Genomic DNA, 18232 nt, shown 5'->3' with positions numbered 1-18232 from the left:
AAATCCTAGTGAATTTTTTACATAAGTATATAAGGTCACCTCACATTTTTGTGGCTTTTTAAATGATTATAAGTGTAGTAGATGCTGTTTTAATTTTTAAATCTTTCAATAAATATTCTTAATTTTTAATGTTTTATTTTCTAAATTTGAAATGTATAAAGGAGCAAGAAAAAAATACCCAAAGTAAATATCATTATTACTGTTTTAATATTCTTCTATTCAGTTTTTTTCTGCACATTTTCACAACCCTAAAAGAATACTGGGATTTTTAATTTTTATAAATATTTTTGTATAAATATTTAATTTCCCCTATTACATGATGTGTTCATTGGGAAAACTAACTCATGATCCTATCTCCAAGAGACAAAAATCATTAATATTTTTATTACAATAAGGATAGTTTTTTTTTACCCTGACTCATCTGCTTAACTTTCTACAGAAGCATTAAAAACTTTTGTAAACATCATTTGGTTGAGGGAGAGGGAATCAAAATTAACGTCTTTTTAAAGACAAACTTATTGAAGTATAATTTTTATATAGTAAAATTCACCCTGTTTAGGTGTGCAGTATGATTGGCTTTGACAAATGTATGCAGTTGAGTAACCACCACCCAAATCAAGATATATTTCATCAGTATCTCCAGAACCTCAAAAAGTTTCTTCATGCTCCTTTGTCTGGTAGTAAACATTATTTTTAACAGCTGCAAAATAGTCTGTTTTGTGTCTATATCATAATTTGCTGTTGTTCCTAGCACTTAATTATGAACAAGGATGTAAATAGCATTGCTGTGAATAAATCTTTATTTATGTGTTCAATTATTTCTTTAGAACAGATCTCTAGAAGTAGAATTACTGGGTCAAAGATATGTTTTGTTTTGTTTTCTCTCATTTTTTTAAGTGTAAGTCTCTTAATACATACTTCCTATCTATTTTCTAAAAAGGGCTTGCCACTTTGCACTTCTAACACCTATGAAGGGATGGCCTCTTGACATATCTTGCCCAGTATAGAATATCCTCAATCTGTAAACTTTTCTTTCTCATGTGATATGTGAAAATATCATTGCTTGCACTAAATTTGGTTGCTTTAATCAGTGAAGTTGAACATGTTTAAAGGTTTGCTAATCATTTATAGATCTTTTATGACTGTTTTGTCCTTGATTGTGGTCTTAATTTTTAATTACTGACTTTTTTTTTCTTTGAGACAGGGTCTCACTGTGTCACCCAACCTAGAGTACAGTGATGCAATCCCAGCTCTGCCTCAACCTCCTGGGTTCAAGCAATCCTTCCACCTCAGCCTCCCTTAATTACTGATTTTTAAGAACTTTTTATAAATTGAGGCTATTAACCCTGTGTCTTTTATACTTATTGCAAATATCTTCTTCAGAAAATAAGTTATATGTCTTCAAATTTAAATTATATATTGTATTTGTTTATTTATTTATATTTTTAGAGATAGGGTCCCATTATGCTGCCCAGACAGGAGCGCAATGGCTATTCACAGGTGCAATTATAGCTCACTATAGTCTCGAACTCTTGGGCTCAAGTGATCCTCCTGTCTCAGTCTCCTCAATAGCAGGAACTGCAGGCAAACTACCACAGCACCTGGCTTAATTACATTTTTAAATACAAAAGAGCAGGTCCATTGATTCTTTCCTTTGTGATCAAGAAATTAAATACAATTTCTATATTCACTGTATAGTGCTATAACAATCAAGAAATTATGAAAGACAGATCATTTCAATGTATTAATTTTATTATTTTTAAATGATGATGTATCAAATATTTATCTACACATGTCTTAATTTTTACATCTCCATAAGTCCTTTGATATAAATCAACAAATCAGAACAACATTTTTTGGTCAGATTTTTATAACTCAGTTGAATTTTTTTAAAATAAGATTTTCTTTAAGAAATGAAAAGACAAGGTATAGACTAGGAAAAAATGTTTGCAAAACACATATTGCTAAAGGACTTGTAACTAAAATATACAAAGAACTCTTAAAACTCAACAATAAGAGAAACAACCACCCAATTAAAGAGTGAACAAAATATCTGGACACCTCAAGAAAGAAGATATACAGATGACAAATAAACAAATGAGAGGATGCTAAGTATCACATGTCATTAAGGAACTGCAAATTAAAACAACAATGAGATACGACCACCTACCTATTAGAATGGTGAAAGTCCAGAACAATGACATCACCAAATGCCAACAAGGACACGGAACAACAGGAACTCTCACTTGCCGCTGGTGGGAATGCAAAATGGTACAGCCACTTTTGAAGCCTATTTGACAGTTTCTTACAAAGCAAACATGGTCTTACCAAAACCAGTGGAAAATCTCTGTCTAAAAAGCCTGCACATGAATGTTTATATCAGCTGTATTCATAATTGCCAAAAATTGGAAGTAACCAAGATGTCCTTCAGTAGGTGAATGAATAAGCAAACTGTGGTACATCCATTCAGTGAAATATTATTCAGCAATAAAAAGAAATAAGCCATCAAGCCATGAAGATATGGAGGAACCTTAAAATGCATATTGCCAGTATGTCCAGAAAAGATAAAACTATAGCAACTGTAAAAAGATTAGTGGTTGCCAGATGTTGGGTGAAAGCAGGAAAGAGGCGAACAGGTCAAATATAGGATTTTGGGGGCAGTGAAACTACTCTGTATGATATTATAATGCTGGATACATGACACTAGGCATTTGACAAAACCCACAGAATGTACAACATGAAGAACGAATCCTGATATAAACTGGGTATTTAGTTAATAGTAATGCATCAATATTGGTCCATCAATTGTCATAAATGTGTCACACCAATAGAATATGTAAGTAATAGGGGAAACTGTTGTGGGTGTGAGGAAAGTAATGGAAACTCTCTGTTGTTTCTGTCCACTTTTTCTGTAAACCTAAAACTGCTCAAAGAAATTAGATAGATAGATAGATAGATAGATAGGTAGATAGATGACAGATAAAAAGATGATAGATAGATACATTAACCTTTCCCTACAAAGAGAATCACTCTGAAAAATCTCCTATCCACCTGAAATAGTTTTCTGTATGAGGTAAGATTTCCAGAACATCAGGATAAATTAGCAAACGATTGATAGACAGATAGACACAGCTAGTGGCAGTACAGGGATATCAAGAGGCTTATGAAGCCAGCCTGATCTGGATTTGAATCCTATTTCTCCACTTATTGTGTGAATTTAAAATAAATAGTTTAAATTGAATTTCAAGCAAATAGTTTAAACTTTCTTAGCTTCAATTTCCTCACATATAGAACGAGGGAAAATAAAAACCTGAGAAAGGTATCCTGAGTATAAGAAAATAGCAAGTGCAAAGGACTCTTGCACAAAGTAAACCACTGATCAATGGTGATTATTACCATTGTTACAACAACAATAATAATAGACAAGCAAAATATTCAATATTCTTGTATTTTTTAAAGAGACCAGCCTGGGTTTGATTTCTGGCTCTTCCTTTAAGTAGCTAATAATTTTTTTGTATGTGATATAGCTTGAGCCCGTTAGATCCAAGGAGGAGTGACTGAAACAAAGTGATAGAGGAAGGGAAGTTTAAAGAGGTGAAAAAGCAGAGAAACACTGCTGCTGGATCACTTAGGCCTGGGTAGAGACTTTGGAGTCTAAGAAGGATGGGAAGCCAGTGGAGGGTTTTGAGCAGGAGCATGTTATAATCAATTTGTATTTTAACACGATCATTCCAGTAGCTGTTTAGCAAATCGTCTATAGGAAGATGTGGTTGGCAGCCTGAACTAACTAACCCTGTTTGGGAGATACTGTGAGGCAGTAACAGATCATCTCACTCCAAACAACACAAAAATATCTATGACCTGTTATGGGTTGAATTGTGCCCCCCACAGAAAGATACATTGAAAGCCTAATCACCAGAGCACCACAGCGTGACCTGATTTAAAAACAGGGTCTTTGCAAATGTAACTAGTTAAGATGAGGCCAGTCAGGAGTAGGGTAGGCCCCTAATCAAATATAGCTTGTGTGCTTATAAGAAGATGGCTGTGTGGCTGGGTGCAGTGGCTCATGCTTGTAATCCTATCACTCCAGGAAGCCAAGGAAGGAGGATCACTGAAGTCAGGAGTTCGAGACTAGCCTGGACAACATAGCTAGACTCTGTTTCTGCAACAATTTAAAAATTAGCCAGGCAGGGTGGCATTACCCGTGGTCCCAGCTACTCGGGAGGCTGAGGCAGGAGGATCACTTGAGCCCAGGTGTTTGAGGTTACAGTGACCTATGATCACACCACTGCACTCTAGCCTAGGCAACAGAATGAGACCCGGTCTCTAAAAAAAAAAAAAATTAATTGAGAAAAGAAAGCCATGTAAAGACAGAGGTGCAGTGAGAATGCCATGTAAAGATGGTGGAAGAGATTAGAGTCATGCTGCCACAAGCCAAGGAAAACGAAGGCTCTACCGCCGCCAGCAGAAGCTATAAAGAGGCAAGTAAGTACTATCCTCTACAGGATCTAAATGGAGCATAGCCTTGCCAACACTTTGATTTTGGACTTCTAGCTTCCTAAACTGAGAGGATACATTTCTGTTGTTTAAAGTCACTTGGAGGGCAGGCACGGTGGCTTAAGTCTGCAATCCCAGCACTTTGGGAGGCCAAAGCAAGAGGATTGCCAGGGCCCAGGGATCTGAGACCAGCCTGAGCAACTTGGTGAGACCGCATCTCTACAATAAATCAAAAAATAAGCCAGGCATGGTAGTACATGTCTGTAGTTCCAGCTACTTGGAAGGCTGAGGCGGAAGGATCGCCTGAGCCCAGGTGAGGCTTCAGTGGCGGTGAGCGTGCCACTGCACTCCAGCCTGGGCGACAGAGTGAGACTCCAACTCAAAAAAAAAAGTCAGCCTGTAATCCCGCGCCTTTGGGAGGCTGAGGTGAGTGGATTGCCTGAGCCTGCGGGTTCGTGACCTGCCTGGGCAGCAAGACCTCATCTCTACAATAAATCAAAAAATCAACCGGGTGGGTGGTAGCGCGCGCCTGTAATTCCGGCTACTCGGAAGGCTGAGGCAGAAGGATCGCCAGAGCCCAGCAGGTCGAGGCTGCGGTGGCCGGGAGCGGCCACTGCACTCCAGTCTGGGCGACAGAATGAGACTCCAACTCAAAAAAAAAAGTAACTTGTACTGTGGTACTTTGTTACAACAGCCCAGAGAAACCAACATAACGCATTTAAATGGTCTCCTCCACCCACTGCCTCGCAAGGCTGGGAGATTCCAAAGTCCACCATCAAACCCTGTTCTTTAGCCCCTACACAGCCCCATATTCATAATGATGATTAGCGAACACTGGTGGCGGTGACAATAGTGATTTACTTTCCTTTTGTTGTTTTCGATACACAAAAGGCAAGTCTGTGCTGAATACACCAGAAATCTTTCCAATTAATGCTAATGGGTGACCAGCCTCTGATTCACTCCTTGTGAAATGAGGCCACTAAGAGGAAGTTATCAGTAAGGGATTTATGTTTTAGTAGCACGTTTAATTATGATACAACCACGACTGTCTCTTGCACGGGAATTTAGCATGCAAGATTTACAGCTCTTAGCACAATTTCTGCCTTTGTTATCTCAAAGAGCCTTGTTTCTCATGTTTTATTAGACTATCAACCTCTGTTCAATTGTGTCAGACTGCCCCCTACTGCTTTGATCTCATAATCTCACCCTGGCTGCAGCTGTTTTGAGTTGGTTTCTGGAGTGTGTGTGTTTTGCAAGGGTCTATAAACCTGCCCACTCCCACACCCCAAAGAACACAGAACATTGGCACAGTGGGGAAGGGGAGTACAATATATACCTACATATTTGTTTGTTTCAAAACACACCATCTGACAGGCTTACGCTTAAGTTTCTAGAATAAGGGCACATCAGCTTCTTTTCTTTCTTATTTCTTGAGGGCAGCACACATCTTCAAGAGATATCCTCTCTTTTCATGATATGACAAAGGGAAATTTTTTTTAAGGGAAGCTGATGAAATTTTAACTAATCCAACCAGCCAGCGGAAAGCAGTATTACAAAAGGGGCCTCAAAGGAAAGTGGGATTTCTTTTCCACTTCAAAGGTGTGGATGGCAGTGCTGTGAAAAGGTGGCCTGCGGGCGAGGGTCAGAGCACCCCACAGTCACCCAACCATACCCAAGAGGGTACACCAAGCATACCAAGCCCAGCCCTTCTCTGCCATCCCCTCCTTTTCCTATGTGCCACTTGGAATGTGACAGGGCCAGCCCTCAGTTAGGAGGAAAAGTGACAGAGGATAAAGAAAAGAGAGCAGGCTTACATTAGTAAGGAAAAATGAGAGTAGCCAGATGTGGTGGTTCATGCCACAGAAGCACAGTTGAGACAACAGATTAAGAGTTATCAGTGGCGAAGTCTCTCTAGCAGCGCAGACAGGGAACAACAGAACGGATGCAGGTTGGGGAATAGACCAAAGACATCAGGAATCAGGAATCATTGCACTGCTCTGCAATGAGGCCAGGTGGGGCCAGCTGGTAATCCCAGCACTTTGGGAGGACAAGGTGGGAAGACATCTTGAAGCCAGGAGTTCAAGACCAGACTAGGCAACAAAGTGAGATCACATCTCTAAAAAAAAAAGAAAAATAGCTGGGATGACGGCGCATACCTATAGTCCCAGCTACTTGGGAGGCTGAGGAAGGAGGTCACTTGAGCTCAGGAGTTCAAGGCTGTGGTCAGACATGACCAAGCACTGCATGCTCCAGCCTAGGTGATGGAGTAAGACCCTGTCAGAAAGAAGGAAAGAAAGAAGGAAGGAAAGAAAAAAGGAAGGAAGGAAAGAAAGAAAGAAAGAAAGGAGGAAGGAAGGGAGGGAGGAGAAAAGGAGGGGACCTAAAAATGAGCCATTTGGGCTTTATAACACAAATTGGTTCTTGGGGTATTCTGAAGGATCTCTCAACCAAAAAATAATATCTCAGAACAAATCCCCCCAACTATTTGCTCGTGGTTAAAAAAAAAAAAGATTTTAAACAAAGCCAAAAACCCTACCTGGCCTCATTGTAAGGCAGCTCGCTGATCCCTGACCTTTTCGGTCTATTCCCCAACCCGCATCCCTTTGGTTGTTCTCAGCCAATGCTGCACGAGAGGCCTGCCCACAGATGACTACTTAATCTGATCATCTCAACTGCTTCTGTGTCACCACATGCAGCCTCTTTCCACAGATCTACTGCATTGGGGCATATACTGTAGGCCTGTACCTAGCCCTCAAGAGAGTCTGGTTTCCTGTAATCCTTGTCTCCACTGGGACTTTGCTCAGATCTCTGAGTCACATCTGCACACCTTTTTTCTCTATGCAGCTGCCTTGCATCCTGCCCTGTCTGGGGGCATTCTCGTTCTCTGCCTGTGCTGTTTACTCCTTGGCCTGTGCTTGGGACCGTGCTCTCCCCCAGGGCTAACAAGGGTGAGCAGGGGTGGGGTGGGGAGTGGCACTGGAGAACATTTACCCTTATTGCACTGTGCCAGACAAACTCAAAACCTATTCCATAAAAGAGTTTTTATGTTGCATGGTCCAAGAGAATAGCCCAGCTGCTATGTTTGGCTGTCCTCCATTTCTCACTCCCATTCATAAAAAGGGAATGTGTTGCTTTCTCCCAAAGAGTATCAAGCTGTGCTCCATTCCAGAATGAAACTGGATTTGGCTGCAGGTGGCTAGAAGGACTTGACCAGTCTGGCTTTCTAACTACTCTGTCTACTCGAGCTCTCTCTACCTGATTATCCCTTACCATGAACCAATAAATCATATGCTGAGCCACTCTAAAGAGCCAACAGCAGGCCAGAAGCCAGGGGATCAGAGAAGCTTACTAAACCCCTGGTGTTCATGGGTTTAGTATTCACAGCAGTCCCAAAGACCCACGACCTATAGCAATTTGTCTTTTGCCAAGGCCTAAATTTGAATGTTGAATGCCATGACACCAGTGTTTGGGAGACAGTCACTCAGCAAGTGAGCCTAGCTGGTCTAGTTAGTTATTCAAAAATCACTTTCTAGTTATTTTCTCAATTTGTCATACGTCGGGTACTGTACTAATTACTTTCTCTATATTATCTCATGCAATCATGATTGTAACAACTTAATCCCCATCTTATAGATGAGAAAACTGAGATTCAGAGGTCAAGAAATTTGATCATATAACTAGATCATATGGTTAGTCAGTGATATTGCCCAAGACCACAGAGCTCGTGTGATTGGGAAGATCACAGATTTCGTGTAATTTGAGCAAGATCATACAGCCAGTTGTTGTGATTAAGTGTTCACAGAGCAGTGTGATCAGGCTAGCTGAGCAGAAACTTGACCCTAGATCTGCCTCACTCTAAGGCTCAAGCAGTTAACTGCCTCGCTTTTGCCTCCTATGTCATTCTCTCCTCACTGCAGGTACACGGCAATGATCATGAAGCCGTCAGAATTTTGTTACTATGTGGAAAATAGCCCTAAGTGCTAAAGATACCTTTAATAAACATTGAAAAAGTTATTTTTCTTTTTTTTTTTGTATAATGGACACCGGAGGCTCAGAAGGGGGAGGGGGAAGGGGTAGAGGGACAAAAATATCACCCATTGGTACAAGGTGCTCAGATCAAAAATATGTGTATCCCTAAAGCTATTGAAATAAAAAAGAGGGGGCCGAGCTTAGTGGCTCAGCCTGTAATCCCAGCATTTTGGGAGGCTGAGGCCAGTGGATTGCCTGAACCCGTGAGTTCAAGACCAGCCCAGGCAACTTGGTGAGACCTCATCTCTACAACAAAATAAAAAATAGCTGGGTGTGATAGCACACATCTGTAGTTCCGGCTACTCGGAAGGCTGAGGCGGAAGGATCGCTGGAGCCCACCAGGTCGACGCTGGGGTGTCCGTGAGCGTGTGTGCCACTGCTTTCCAACCTGGGAGAAGGAGTGAGACTCCAACTCAAAAAATAAATAAATAAATAAATAAGGGGAAAAATAAAAGTTCATTTTAAAAAAGAACCTCTCTGGTTTTAATTGCTGTCTGATTCATGAATCCTTCAGTGCTCAAATAGACTCTTAAATTTTTTTTAAAGAAAAGGCTATTTTTTTGTGGTGTGAAAATATATGAAGACTACACTTGGCTCTTGATAGAACCGTCAGTTGGGAAATGTCCCAGAACCTGAATAAAAATAATCTACTTTTATGAATTTGAGAATTTTGAGAGATCTGGGATGTCAAGAGTTTCATACACTCAGAAAGAAATAGGGGTCTCCCTACTGCTACATATATAGATAGATATCAATATATCAATAGATATAGATAAAGCATATTTTTCCTGCTTTCAAGAGTCTCACACCATTAGCTCACCATGAAAAAGAACAATTAGAAGATAGTCTGCAGTGCGCTGAAACCATCACAAGCAGAAATGCATGGAAGCAGATGCAGACGTGTCGAAAGGGGAAGTAAAGCTTGAGTTAGGCCTTAGATGGTGCACACAGTTTAGCTGAGTGGAAGAAAGAAAGGAGAGTTTCCAGGCAGATGAAAAGACTAAGGCAAGATTCAGAGGCGTAAGCAAGCATAACAGACAGGTACTTTTAACCTAGCCACAAGCTCTGTGGGAGCAGGAACTGTGTCTCAGCTTTGTCCAGTTACACCTCCAAAGACAAGCACTAGGCAAGCTCTCAGAAACAATTTGTGGATGAAACAAAGAAAGAAAGGAAAAAGGAAGAGGGTGGGAGGAATAGAGGGAAGCAAGAGAGAGAATACAAGTAAAGAAGGACTCAACAGGGAGTCAAAATGTTTGGAAAGAAAGTGTGTGGTGGGAGTGAAGAAAAATAAGTTCAGTAAGGTAAGAAGGGCCTTGACCAGTCAGGATAAGGAGTCTTATGCAAGCAGTAGGCACGGCTGGGTGTGGTGGCTCTAAAAAGTCAACACCAGTCCATGCCGACTGCTTGTATAAGACTGTAATTCTAGCACTTTGGGAGGCCGAGGCAGGAGGATTGCTTGAGGCCAGGAGTCTCTACAAAACATTTTAAAAGGAAGAGAGAAAGAAGTAGGCAAAATGAGGCAGATTGGGGCACACATGAGTTCTCAAGAACTCATAGGAAAAGTATGTCAAAAGTCATGGAATGTGAATGAGCATGTCAGCAGTATGAAGGCTCCATAGGAGAGAAGAAGGCTGGAGGCTGGGAGAATCCTTAGGGAGCCATCATGGCAGTCTAGCCATAAGATTAAGTGAGAGACCTATAGGAATGACAGAAAGAATAAGAAGAGGGATGAAGAAACTGTAGAGTCTGTTGAAGGGACAAAATCTATACATTGTCGATAACAGTTGGGGTAGTGAAGATAACAGGGAGAAATAGCCAACGTTTCTGGTGAGGAGCCTAGAGAAAGGGTAGTAGCACAATTAGGAACGGGAAAGTTAACATGGTTTAAGGTAAGTTAAAGAAGATACTAAACTCAGTATGTGATACATAACTTTGGAAGCTCAAACATAGTTCTGGCCAACAGAAAGGGAGAGAAGTAGAGAATTCCAGGGTCTGTCCCTTAGAGAGAAGGAGCTTGCCTTACACTTGCCTCTTTTCCCTCCCTCTTGCTGACTAGACTGCTGTGGGATGCAGGCAGCTGGATCTGCCATCTTGAATCAAATGGAAACTGCACAATGAGGAAGGAAGAGCAATCAGAAAGAGTCTGAGATCCTGACGATTATGAAAATACGTATGTATGCCTTCTCAGCCACAGACCCTCATGAGAGATGAATAAACCCCATTTTATTTAAGCAATTTTATTTGGACTTCTGTTATAGCAGCCACATTTGTATACTACCTAATGCTGTGGGTTCTAATCTCTGGCTCAGTCACATCCTAACAAGTTGCTTCACTTCTCTGAGCCTCAGTGTCTTCATTTATAAAGTTTAGACTACTTCAGTGGGTTGCAGAAGAAATTAAATGGGAGAGTATAATCAAATGCATTCACTACAGTAAGTATTCGATACATCGGAACTGCTATTGTTATTACTGCTATTCATGAATACAAAAATTAACTATCTAAAAATAAATTCAACCAACTAGAATTCCTTAGAAGTACTAAAAAAAACAACTTTTTACTGCACTTTAATATAGTAGTTGAGGATTAGTTTATTAATCTGAACAACTCTGACATGGAATAAATGTCTTCATTTCACAGTCAAGAATCCCAGAAAGGTATAGAAACTAGCTTAGAGCAATATAGCAAGTAAGCCGCAAAACTTGAATTAATTTTATATCTTTCACCCCCTTGAGGGTCAATCATTTGAAGAGCAAGAAATAGGACAGAAATGTATGTGTGTGTGTGTGTGTATGTGTGTGTGTGTGCGCGCACGTGTGCGCGTGCGCGTACGCATGTGTATGTACACCAAATATGTCCAGGAATTTTCCTTGTGTCTTCTCAACCTCAAAGGTCAGCACTGTGGGAAAGAGTTGGCCCCTTCCCTTACGAAGAAGCTGTTCCGTCACGACTCAGGATGTCCTTCCAGCAATTTGCAAGTCTCTCACTAACTGTTTTCCTTCTATGTGAGGGAATATCCAGACGCACAGTTCTTAGGCCACTGAAAATAATTGTCCTAACATCCTTCTCAAAATTCCTTCATTTTCTCAAAGTTTCACTTTCCTTTTCTTCACAAAGATAAAATCTTATCAGAGAAAGAACGACCTTGAAAATACTGCTTAGATCTCTTTTTCAAAAAGTTACTTTTATTTAGGCTGTAAAAAGCATTAAGAGACATGAGATGCTAAATATTTAAGGATCAGAAAGAAAGAAGGGAATTTGCTTAATCCAATGATGAAATTTCCTTGAAACTAACCATATCATCTGGCAGAATCAAGAAAATGTTCTGTTATAGAGCGAGAGACATGAAAAGGAACAGTTAAGTTGTTGAAAGTTAAGTTGGGGCTTCCAGGGGAAATTTTTGTAATAAAACTAAGATATTATCATTGCAAAACATATTTACATTTTACAAAAATAAAGTAAGAAATAAAACCTCCCTTTATGTTGACTCTGTAGCTTTGCTCCCTAGAAGTAACCATGCCTCATATTTTCCTGCATATCCTTCTAGAAATATCCTTCTTGCATATACGAGAGTATATATAATATATTTACACATGCACCATACATATACCCATAAAATTATATAGACATTTTTTTCTTCTTGCATTATTTCTAAAACAGACAATGAAAAATTACTTTTAAAATTCTAGTTCTTGAAGCAAAACTCCTTACTAACAAAAAGTAAAAACCTACACACAGCAATGTCAGGTCTTCACAAGAATAGCAAAAGTCCAGGTATTCTGTGAAACAGAAATAATCAAATGCCTCAAAATATTTAATTTCCTATTCCAGGAATGTGAAACAGGTGTAATTAAAATAACACTTTTTTAATTAAGTGACCTCTCTTGACCAACCATCTGTGAATAATTCAGATTTCCCCCTCATTATTACTGTAAAATTAAAACGAGGTCATATAAACAGGAAGATCCTCTTTAACTATCTTTAAGCACCAGCAATATATATTTTCCACCAGTTAAAATCCTTAATGATACAAAAAAATCTGTCAAGCATAACTCCCCCAATTCATTTGCCTGAAACCATCAATATTTTATCATGCACTTGCAGTTGGCTTTAATTTAACAGTCCAGGTTACTAATCAAACAAAACACCCAAGTCATTAAAAGTTAGCGTGCCATTTAGAAAGTGCATTTCACGTTTATTAAAATATCTTTCATGCAGCCATTAGAAACCTAAAGTTTTAATTACAATCAGATATTTAGTTCTACCCTGGTTATGCATTTGGAACTCTCTTGCAACTGCCCTGATTAATCTTCCAGACCAAGTTCATCCATTACCTCCTGAAATTATTTTCCTCTCAACTTCTTCAGAATTCATCTTTCTACTCCACCCACCACAAATAAGTAAAATGCATTTTAAAGGTGTGCAAAATAACTACCCAAAAGATAACTCATTTAAAAGATTTCATTTCAAATGTAATTTACCCTTCATAAAATTCCAAAGAAGCATCATTCAAAAAGACAAATTGAAATTGAAAATTAGCTCTTCGTGTCTTTGTTGTCAAGTTTCATTATTTATTTTTCTTTCTAATGATGAGGAAAGTTTGGCAAGCATTTTCTCGCAATTTTCTTACTGGGTGACTCAAGTGAGTGTTCTTTTTCTTTAGCTTTCCAATCTTCCCTACTTCTGTTTCTGCCCTGACTTGCCCTAAAGTTCCACAAAGGGGATTGCTAACATGCAAAACAGCAGATTTCATGCTAAATCTAACTCCTCTGAATTACTGCGATAACATCCTCCAGTATCATATATGTACTGTGCATTAAAATGCATTTTAGCCAAGCAAGGTGGCTCATACCTGTAATCCCAGCACCTTAGGAGGCAGAGGTGAGAGGATTGCCTAAGCCCAGGAGTTCGAGACCAGCCCGGGTAACTTGGTGAAACTGCATCTCTAAAATAAATCAAAAAATTAGCTAGTCATGGTGGCACACACCTGTAGTTCCAGCTACTTGGAAGACTGAAGTGGAACAATCACCTGAGCCCAACAGGTTGAGGCTGTGGTGGCTGTGAGCATGCTACTGCACTCCAGCATGGGCAACATGCTGACTCAAAAAATAAAATAAAATACATTTTAGATGGGGTTTAGGGGTGGAAGTGGGTGTGGAACCACTTTTATTTCCAAATCCATTAAGCCCTGACTTCTTTATATTTCCTTTTAAAATTGGAAACTAAAATGGTTTTTAAGTTTATATCTCTCTATCCATGGCTTATCATAAGTGGCTCAAAGAAATCAACTGACACCTTCAACATTCTGCCAGGAAATCTCTTTAGCCAAATCCACCAGTTTGCTAGGTTTATTTTCCATTGTCCACATTACTGCAATTAACAGTGCTGTCAAATTTTCCTCCACAGTGATCACGTTTTTCCCAGACTCCAAATCCAACTTTCTCCATGTCCTTCCAGGCTTCACCACCAGTCTTTGTGGTGGCCTTCCAGCCTTTACCAACAGGCTCCTCAAGGTCTTCCAGCTTCTGCCATCTGTCCAGTCCTAAAGTCAACACCACATGTTTTAGGGTTTTATTATAGTAGCACCCCACTTCTGTGTACCAAATTCTGTTCCAATTATCTATTGCTGCTTAATGAACAACTTAAAACAATCATCATCATATCTCATGATTCCAAGGGTCATAAATTTGATCAAGGCTCAGTTGGGTAGTTCCTTTTGTCTACATAGCATCAACTGCCATCATTGAGGTCATGGCTGGGGTGGTTGGAGAGTTCAAGATGACTCTCCAACCATATGTCTGTCACTTTGGCAGGAGTGACTGGAAGGCTGGGCTTGGCTGGGGTTATGTCATATGGAGACTCCAGCATGGTGGTCTAGCATATGTGGACTTCTTACGTGGTAGCTCGAGATTCCTAGAGAAAGCTTTCCAAAAAAGGGAAGTGGAAGTTGTCAGTCTTTTATGGCCTGGGCATATTGTCACTTCTACCATATTATATTGGTCAAGCAATTATAAAGCCCAGATTGAAGGAGCAGAGACATAGATTGTACCTGTCAATCAGCAGAGCGTCAAAAACTTTGCAAACATCTTTAATCTACCACAAATTCTTTAAGCTAGGTATTCTTATTCTTATCTTACAAATGAGGAAACCTGGGAGTGTATATTCAGGGCAACTTGAATCTATGCTTCTGGGTAGCAAAATATAATTTTTTTTAACGAAGAAACCAAAGATTAGAGAGGACGAGTAATTTGCCTAAAGTCATATGGTTAGTTAGGGTAGAGTCAGAATTCTAACTTAATCATTCATCTGCATGAGAAAGTAAGTAAATTACCTGACTTCTCCCAAGAAGTGGTAACTAGAATGGCATCATTTTACAGAGAAACAAGGTACATGCCCATGTGGCACTGTTTTCTGTCAGCTCTGGATACAAGCTTCCTTCCTTCTCTTCCTCTCTACTCTCAGGTGGATTTCTGCAAGTTGTACTCCGTGAATGTTTATAAAAGGACAAATGATCACATGCTACAGAAGTCTTACAAAGGCAATGTCCTATTCCATTTATGAAAGTGCATCGGACAAATTCAGCCTGACAATATGGCCTCTCAGAGGAGGAGGAAATAATGAAGGAAACTGTTCTTCTGGACCGACATGGGAGAATTGTTTGGCAGAGATGACGTGATGAAAACCTCAGGGAACAAAGGGACTTTGTCATCCTGGAGTGATAACCATCAGAGAAGGGAGTGCTGGCATCTCTCTGGGATGGCAGAAAGAGAACAGAGCTAAGGGGACTCGGTCTGTGGTCCTATAAAAGGGAAGCTTAAACAGGAAGGGTAGGGCTTTCAAAAATAAAATTCTGAAATAATTACTGGAAATTATTTCAGGGAAGAAAAAAAGAGAGGAAGGACTGATGCGGCCACACAGAAAGTGCCTTAGCAAGCTTAGGGCTAGAACGAACAGGGCCAGGCATGGTGACTCACGTCTGTAATCCCAGCAATTTGGAAGGCCAAGGCAGGAGAACTGCTTGAGCCCAGGAGTTCAAGACCAGCCTGGGCAACACAGCAAGACCTCGTCTCTACCAAAAAAAAAAAAATCAAAAGAATTAGCCAGGTATGGTAGCGTGAGCCTGCAGTCCCAGCTATCAGAGGGCTGAGCCCAGGAGTTCAAGGCTGTGGTGAGTTGTGATCATGCCACAGCACTCCAGCCTGGGAGACAGATGAGACACTGACTCAAAATAAAACAATAAAAAAAGAAAGAACACATACCACAGATGTAGTCAAGAGACACATAACCAAGATTAAATGCAGAAGTTGGCACAAACTGATGGGAACAGTGTCAGGCAGGCTAATACCCAGAATGCACAAGTGCTGCCAAAGACAATGAGAAAAAATAAAATGGTGTTTTGACTTCGTTTAGAGCAAAAACAAGATAGATATAAATCTCTTGAGTAGAGATCATGGTGCAGTGTTAACAGATCATAAAGAAAGCAGGACTATTCAACGTCTCTTTTGCTTCTCTCTTTTCTTTAAAAAGAATGGGCATCTGATTGGAAAGAACAGCATGAATATTGAAGAAATTGAGGCACAGATGGAAGAGATGATGATGACAAAAGCCTCTTGCTATTATTGCACATGTGCTCCTTCTTCCTAAGAATCCAGTATAAGCCGGGCGCGGTGGCTCATGCCTGTAATCCCAGCACTTTGGGAGGCAGAGGCGAGAGGACTGCCTGGGGTTCGAGACCAATCAAAAAATTAGCCAGGCATGGTGGCACACACCTGTAGTTCCAGCTACTTGGAAGACTGAGGTGGAGGAATCGCCTGAGCCCAGAATGTCAAGGCTGCAGTGGCCATGAGTGTGCCACTGCACTCCAGCCTGGGTGACAGAGTGAGACTCCAACTCAAAAAAAAAAAAAAAAATCCAGTATAAAAAGTGAGCTATTTAAACACTATAAATGCCAAGATTCTTCCCTGCACACAGTTTACGATACCAAAAAAGAAAAAGAAAAAAGAAAACGCATGCTGGTCAGCTCCCCAAAATAAAAGGCGTGAGTGTCCTCACACAAGTAGTGACAGGAAGTCAGAAGTCCAAATGGGGCCAGGAAGAGGAAGAAACAGAGACTGACTGTGAACTGGTACCTGGTGTCTTTGGCAGTAATGAAAATGTTCTGAAATTAGATATTGGTGATGGTTTCACAACTTTGTGAATATACTAAAAATCACTGAACCGTATTCCTTTTTAAAAGTATAGATTTGTCGGCCAGGCTCAGTGATTCATTCTGTAATCCCAGCACTTTGGGAGGATTGCCTGAGCCCGTGGGTTCGAGACCTCATCTCTGCAATAAATCAAAAACTAGCTGGGTGTGGTAGCACGCGTCTGTAGTTCCGGCTACTCAGAAGGCAGAAGGATCACTGGAGCCTAGAGGATAGACGCTAGGGTGGCCATGAGTATGTGTGCCACTGCACTCCAGCCTGGGCGAAGGAGTAAGACTTCAACTCAAAAAAAAAAAAAAAAGAAGTATAGATTTTATGGTATGTGAATCATATCTTAATTTTTTAAAAGAATACATTATCACATTTTATCTATCTCCTAGATATCCATTTTCTTCTCCATGTCTACTAATCTACAAAACCAGTGACCAGGGCACACAACCACCAGTTAAGACAAAACTAAATTCCATTTTGAAAGATCTATTCTTTGTGATTGATGATAAAACTTAAAAACAAAAAAGTTTCATTTTTCAGTTTTATGGGAAAAAAACAAAGAGATATAACTAAATTTAGAACATAAAAAGTAATTAAAGCAAATACTAACTTGTGTCATTTAGAAAAAGAAAAGAGCAAAGAAAAATGGATGAAATCACAACTGTGCCAATATTATCATAAATTACCCCTCATAAGAAAGCTAGATGGGATAATAAACCAGCTAAAGCAGTGAGCCCAGTTCCTCAGTAACTTTCTAGGAACCAACTGCACATGCAATTGATGAGAGAGATGTGACAAGGAACAAGAATGGAAAAGATTTTGAGACATTAGTGGTCACAAGCTTTATAAGAAGCAGCAAAGTCAGCCATACATGGTGGCTCACGCCTATAATCCCAGCACTCCTGGAGGCCAGGTGGGAGGATTGCTTGAGCCTGGGAGTTTGAGACCAGCCTACGCGACATAGCAAGACCTCGTCTCTACAAAAAATTAGCCCCTCCCCCCAAAAAAGTTAGTCAGGTGTGGTGGCACATGTCTGTACTCCCAGCTACTCAGGAGATTGAGGTGGAAGGATTGTCTAAGCCCAGGAGGTTGAGGTTGTGGTGAGCCGTGATTGTGCCACTGCACTCTAGCCTGGGTGACAGAGTGAGATTCTGACTAAATAAATAAATAAGCAAATAGACAGACAAGCACAAACAAACAAAAAATAAATAAAAAGCTCTTCTTTAGAAGAGTGGTTTTCAAATGCTGGGTGGAAAGCAGGTGCCCGGCTGGGGGAGATTGTAATAACACAGATCCCTGGGACACACTTCGGGAATTCACTAACCACACATCTCTATTGATAGACTTTTTCTTTTTTCCCTGTCACTGTCTGTGTCCTTTTCCATTTTTTTTTTAATATTTGCTTTGTTTTATTTGTTTTTTTGTTTTTTTGTTTGTTTTGTTTTAATGTTAACTTTTTTTTTAATTAATCAATATTTTTTATTATGGTTTTGTGGGGTACAGTTAAGGGTTA

Source organism: Carlito syrichta, unplaced genomic scaffold (genome assembly GCF_000164805.1).
Source record: "Carlito syrichta isolate Samal-C Ts95f unplaced genomic scaffold, Tarsius_syrichta-2.0.1 Scaffold316017, whole genome shotgun sequence".
Taxonomy (NCBI): domain Eukaryota; kingdom Metazoa; phylum Chordata; class Mammalia; order Primates; family Tarsiidae; genus Carlito; species Carlito syrichta.
This window is presented reverse-complemented; position numbering follows the sequence as displayed.